The sequence below is a fragment of the Taeniopygia guttata genome, chromosome 20, assembly GCF_048771995.1.
Source record: "Taeniopygia guttata chromosome 20, bTaeGut7.mat, whole genome shotgun sequence".
Lineage (NCBI taxonomy): Eukaryota > Metazoa > Chordata > Aves > Passeriformes > Estrildidae > Taeniopygia > Taeniopygia guttata.
Window position 1 is genome coordinate 12,482,621 of NC_133045.1, and position 6,858 is coordinate 12,489,478.

Genomic DNA, 6,858 nt, shown 5'->3' on the forward strand with positions numbered 1-6,858 from the left:
GGTGACATCTCTTTCCCTCTGAACTTTTCTCTCTTCTGTGCGTGCATCCTTTGCAGTTCTTTGGTCCTTCAATCTGTCTGCATTTTTATTACCATTCAGAAACATTTGTAGCAAGACAGGAAGGAATTGTAAAGATCACAGCTGAGTCAAAGTGGGATCTGGATGCCAGTGGAATCTGAGCACCAGATTTTCCAGCATACCCAGCTGGAAATACAGAACAGGAAGAGGAATGTTAAAATAAACTTGTTCAGCTAAATCTGGCAAATTAGACTTCTACCTGCAGTCTCTAAACCTCTCTTCCACTGTAATCTACATTTGCTACACAAAGAAATACTTTAAGTTAAAGCAAGGGAGAAGGTAAATTTTCCAAGGCAATCTTGTCTGTCTCTCTTTTGAGGATGCCAAACTGATGACAAGAATGTTATTATTTGTATATGTATATTTAAAGTTGATTTAATTAATGAAACCCATGGAGTCTAACCCCTAATCTTATTAATAATTCAGATGCACAGAAACAAGATGCTGTTTTACATTTGAAGGATACAGAAATGAAAGGATTGCTTTCAAATTTATTTTTAAGTTGGTAAAATATTTGTGTGCCCATAATATCCATTTAATTTTGGAGTTTGGTGCATAAGGAATGCTGGGACAAGATGAAAAGTAAATGCAGTAAAGATGGGGTTTCTGGTAGGTCTTTTTGCCTTCTCTCAGTCTCCTTGGGGATGCCTCTGAGTTGGCTGTAGATATTTCACCTTCTCTAATAATGAAATGCTTTCATATTTACAGACCTTGGTTTTCTCAGGATGCTGGGAAACTTGGCCTTTGTGAAATATTTTCAAATAACCAGTGATGTGAAGGAGACTATAGGGCTTAAAATATTTCATTAATTTGTCAAGGAAATCTGGAAAACATCTGTCTTCTCTGTTTGTTCTTCTGTTGCTTTGCTTTTAATTATCCCCCCCTCTTTTTAATGGAACATAAACTACCATTTCACAACTTTATTTGATAGACCAATCCATAGACAAGTGCCGTGACATGCACAGACCCCTGGACTGGCCCTTGTCATTCTTACAGATGTCTTCTGTGCAAACATTTCCAAACTAAATACTGATTAAAAACAGTTTGAAGAACAAACACAAACAGTTTCAGTGAACAGGCACATTAAATGCCATTGTGGAGGTCAAAACAAGACTTGTTTAAATTTTGTGTGTCTCTTCTGTTCCATGGAAGGGGAAGGATCAAGGCCCACAGTGAGACGTGTCCTCATGTCAGATGCTCTCCTGTGCCTGGTGTGGTGTCTGCTGGCTGTGCTTTTATAGCAGCAGCTCACACCTGGGACTCTGCACTTCCACAGCAAAACAAGCAAACAATTGGGTGCTTTTTTCCATGAGTGGGAGAAAATGGATAAGCCAAAATTGCAGCTAGGCAGATGGGAAAATGTGGATCAGAAGTGAAGCTCATTGGCACTGAAGAAGTTTTCTGGCATGTTGGAAATTTCTGTGTCAGATGAGTGGAAGAACAAGTTACAGATAAGGGACTGTGCAGACATCTGCACCAAGGGACACACGCGATTTCAGGGCAAGTAATGATGCAAATTGTTCTCAGAACAAAGCCAAGACTGATCTGTGCCTTTTTCTGGTTAGAGACATGAATTTGCAAGGAGTTGGGTTTGTCTAAAATGTTAAGATTTACAAAATGCTTTTTTCCAATCTCTGCATGCTTGCATGTATCATTGCAAATGCAGGAAAAAATAAATGCACCTGCTTTCAGGAGCTGATGCAGAGATATGAGATTATTGGTGGCATCTGTTGTTCTTTGAACAAACAAATGAGCACAGTTGCCTTTTAGCACTGACAAGCCTGGCTGCAGAGATCTGCAGAACAACATTTACAACAGCTCAAGCTGGGAAAGGGAGTTGGGACAGTGTTGACTAATGTAGTAGGTGCTATATTTCAGATAATAATGACCAGATAATTTCTTCATTTTCTCAGAAATCACTGAGATTGCATAATTTTTCCATAGAATGCCAAATGCTGTTCCAAAGGTGTCTTACCATGAGCACAGAGAGCACTCAGGTGTTTTTCTCACAGTACTAAACCCAGTCTTCTGGACAATTTCATGGCCAGAATGAAGAATAAAATTGTTGCAAAAGTGATCAAAACTCAAGTTAACGTGAAAAGCTGAAAGGTGAAATGTGAAAATCAGACAAAAAGAGAAAATTCTGTAGAAAATATTTCCTTCTGTTAAAAAAAAAAAGGTGGATTTCTCAACACAGTACATCTACACTTTTTATAGATTCCTGATTTCTCTGGAGCTAAGATGCTTGTACATCTGTTTTTTGAATGACACCTAGAACACACATGATCAGAACATGATTTCACTGCATTTTTCTCTGTTATAAATCTTTATTTTGGGAAAGAGTTACTTTCACTTAAGAGTTTCTGGAACTGGGCTGTAATTTTGGAATAAGATAACTTTGGATCATCGTCAGTCCCAGGAAACATTCTGCATGTTCAGAGTTAAAATCATTTCCATTTGGCTTGTTCCCACAATGCAAATACCCACCTGTGCATTACTGGGAAGAACTTTTCTGAATCATCTCTTCTTATGGGTCTAATATTGATTTAATTGTGGGTTTTGGCACTACTTAAAAGCCTGAAGTGTTTCTAATAGATAAAATATGTTGTGTCCTTTATTTGTGTCAGCGCTCCCTGGGGAATCTTATAATTCAGAATGTTTTCTTAGAGGCATATACATACACAAACCCTTGCAGACGTCAATTCAAGCATTGCACCCAGGGAATAATGACTAACAGACTTCAGACAATGAAGAATCCAATTTAAAATCCAAAACTGGATTATAAAACCCTTTCTTGTTCTTTGTAGATTGCTGTAACAAATGAACTCTCTTTGCTATTTCTAAAGATATAATTATATTCATATTTATGTGGGTTAGTCCCCAAGACCACAAGCAAAGCAGATTGGAAAGAAAGTTGCAGAGCTCACATCTCCAATTCTTGTCTGAATTTTGAAATGGTGATGCTTTTATAGCATGAAGACAGACACTTTATAAATGGTATCTCAGCTAATTCAAATAACTTGCTTGAGAACTACTTGAAGTCACTAAAGATTTTCTCCTTTTAGGCTAAGGGTCAGGCCTGGGGTGTTTTCCAGAATTATTTCAGAGCATGATTCAGACCATTGGTTCCCAGTGTGCTATGGCTGTTCTGTTTTTCAATCTGCTCCATGTAAGCTTATAGGAAAGGAAAAGAGCAGTGTAGTTCTGTTCTTCCATTTTCCTGGTCATTGTGAGCCCTTAAATCCACTTCTCATCAAAAACAATATATAATTTTGATTAGATTTTGGGGTTAATATGTTTCTATTTTGGTCATGTGTCAATTCACTATGTATCAAATATGGGCAATATCTAGTTTAGATCACTTAAAAATTATTATCTCAGCTTAATCGTGGATATCTCTTAATATTAAATGCTTAAAGCCTTCAGCTCAGACTCTTGTTAGATTCTTAGCTCATGAGTTCTCACAACTGGACCTTCCTGTTGGGTACTGCCCAACAAAACAGGTTTTTGCAGAAAAGGATGAGCTCAGTAACTTCATGTCTGGGATGTTCCAAACTCTGTGTGAGTCTTTGTGCAACATGGAGCAAAATTAATGCCTTTCATCCAGCATTAACCTTCTACTTTTACTTAGGTATATTGCATTTTTGCCTTTTACTCATTTATGAAATACATTTTTAAAGGCACAGGGATTTTTCATAATGTCATAACATTTTTTTCTTGGAAGAGTTTACTGTTTTTCAGCCTGCAAATAAACTAAGTAAAACAATCAGAAAGTAACAATTCTGCCATAAACCCCTAGCTGAACTATAGTTTTATGTTAAAGACGTGCAAACAATACAGATGTTGACATTAAAATACACTTCAGCATGATTACCAGCATGGCCCTATAATGGTTAGGCTCTGACAGGTTTAACTTATTATCAACAGAAAGCTAGAGTTTAATGCAGACTCCCTTCTCTTCCTCTGAATTTACTGCAGTACCTACCACTCACTTTTGGTTTATAGCAGTGTTGGAGATGTCTCGCTCCTGTCCCAGTGCCTCTTCACCTCATCACACTCTCATCAGCTGCCCTGGCTAGCGTGTGTCATGAATTTAGGGCAAGAATCCAGCCCAGGCATATGGAAGTTTTCAGGCCCTGGTGTGGCAGCGTGCGGCTCAGCTGAGATCTGAGGGGCTCACGGGCAGCTCCGAGTGCCGGGCTCTGCTGGAGCAGGATCTCTGCAGCGTGGGACCTGACCTGGCCCTCCCACCCCCTGTGCAATGGAAAACCAGCTGAGGGCTTTATTTACTGCAGCTGCTCATGAAAGCTGGTTTAAAATCAACATCCAGAGAACAAGCTGTGGGGTTCCAAAGCAGGACAGAATTTAGCAGAGAGGAGAGTATTGCTTTTGGACTGGGAAAACAACCATTCTGTTTAGCAAAAGATTCTGAGGTCTTGAAGTGTATTTATTTTCCAATAGGAAATGACAGCAAGGCCTTTAAAAATTCCCTGAGACAGGTCGATGGATACAGGCCCCAGAGCAGAGAGCAGGCTGTGTTTTTTACCAGGGACAGGACAATGGAGGATTTAGTCCCATGGAGCATTATTTCAGCTTTAGGATTGCAGCTTCTTCAGTTATCTCCATATTTGACACAAAGCAACATTTTTGTTCAAGCTGTCATATTTCCTCAAATCTTCTAGCTCTTGTAAAAGGTTTCATGGGAAACCAGCTCTGCCTTGTATTCAGTGACCCAGAGAGGTTGCTGTATATACACACCTTGTCAAACAAATATGGCAATGCAGATGGCTTGGGACATAGAGGAGACGAACAGAAATGGTGAGAAACAGAAATCCCCAAGTCCCCCAGCCCTGGATCAGGATTTATGAAAACAGCATCTTTGCTTTATAGAATGTTTCTCCACTGCTCCTCTAGATAATCTTGGACCTCTGAGTGAATTTATGGCCTTATTTGTTTTCCCTATATTATTTCTGTGCAGCTGTTTTTTCCTCTTGTAGAGGTGTGTTACTGCTTTTTGCTGGATCTGTGTTTCTTGTAGGAACAATCTTGCTGTTCTCCTAGATTCCCTTTCATTACCTCTTTTTATTTTTTTTTCAGATTCCTCCTGTCCTTTTTGACTCATCTGGTTCATTTTCAAGGCATCCTGTTTATTTTTCCAGCTATTTGTTTTTAATATGTGTTATCTGACCTTTTCTGTCTGCTCTTTTGGGGATGTATACAAAGCTCTTCCTTTATTTGCATTTGCTTTTCCTTCTGCCCTCCACAGTACCTAATGTTCTTCAGTGGAACCCAAGATCAGGAAATGGGAATAGACATCCACAAGCCCACAGAAGTTGATTTAACAAGCAAAGTTAATTTTCACTGTGCAGGTGTGGAATGCTTCAAACCACCAAGATGTGTATAAATGCAGGGACTTGTGTTCTATCCCAGGAGCTCCATGACACAGTTCTGGGCAAAGACTGCAGCTCTGGGAAAGTTGTTTGAAAGCAGCATCCTCCCCTCTGGTTTCCTTGGCCATGACAGCCATCACCGAGGGTGGAAGCAAAGCAGGGTAAGGTAACACCTCCTCTGGGAGAAAGACCTGCAGGGGCTTCTTGTGACTGGAAATAAGATCATGGTGCTACTTCAGCAATGTGCTTGTAGAAGAAGCCAGGGAACTTCTCTTCCTGGCAGTGTTTTTCCATTGTTGTGGAGATTACCTCTTTGGCCAGTTTCCTTTTGACATGCTCCCTTTTAAGAGAAAGCTGCTGAGAATCTGACAATGGCTCTGGCTAATTGTGGTTTGGCGGTGATATTCATCTGAGATGGGTGCTTCCAGAAAAATCACTATCCAGACTTGGCAAAAGCTGGCAGACATCTTTGTCAGGGTGAAGCACAGAGCACAAAGGCAGATTTATCACAAAAATCAATACCATGAGCTCCTGGGCTGCCAGTGTTTATTCATCATGGCTACAAGAGCCACACTATCTCCAGAATTACTGCCATGGAGCTCTACTGGCACCTGACATTATCCTAAGGGAGAAATTTTACAGGCTACAATTCACGATAGATCTTGCTGCTGGCAGGATCCACTAGCTTCATTTGGTGAAGATGCAAGGCACCTTTTGCTCCCAAAAGGAACAAAAAGCTGAGCTTTCAGCAGCTTTACCCTGGACTGGTCCAGCTAGAAAATGAGTTGTTAATGAGAAGAGCTTGTATTTTGGCAGACAGACATGGTCACCAGGACAGGACCAATCTTGTGGGAAGGTGTTCTTTGTTATCCTGATTTGCTTCTCACATTTCTGATCTCTCCCATGCACCTACTGCTGTGTGTGTAACTTTGTGTACCCATTTGTGATGGGGAAATCTCTCTCTTGCTACTGAAACAGATCTGCTGCTCTGGGAGTGCCGTTCTTAATCCAGGCCCAAAGAAACTAAAGGGGGAAATGCTGTTTTCCAGAAAGCTTCCTGTAGCTTCAGTCTGTTCCAAATAGACTTTCATTTTCTGCCCTTTGTTTGTTCATTTTCTGCTCTCTTTGATGATGCACTATTCAGTGATGGAACACAATCCTTTCCCTCAAACTTTGGGCAAATCTAGAGCAGGTCTCAATGCTGAAATCTGAATCATGGGTGCATGAAAACAGGTTGAAACTACATCAGGAAAGTTCAGGTTGGACATTAGGAAAAGGTTATTCACTGAGCAGGTGGTTGCTCTCTGATTTAGTTGTAGGTGGTTCTGTTAGGAGCAGGGAGTTGAACACAACAGTCTTTATGGGTCCCTTCCCATTTGGGACACTCTGT

General features: G+C 40.3%; 1 long non-coding RNA gene across 1 annotated transcript in view; it reads right to left on the bottom strand.

The window, feature by feature from the left end:
* The window catches only part of LOC115497925 (uncharacterized), a 28,085-nt gene extending 23,755 nt beyond the window's left edge, over positions 1-4,330 (bottom strand). The window contains exon 1 of the long non-coding RNA XR_012051541.1: positions 4,071-4,330. This is a non-coding gene — a long non-coding RNA (uncharacterized lncRNA). The remainder of the gene's footprint in view (positions 1-4,070) is intronic.
* Between the last annotated feature and the right edge of the window lie 2,528 nt (positions 4,331-6,858).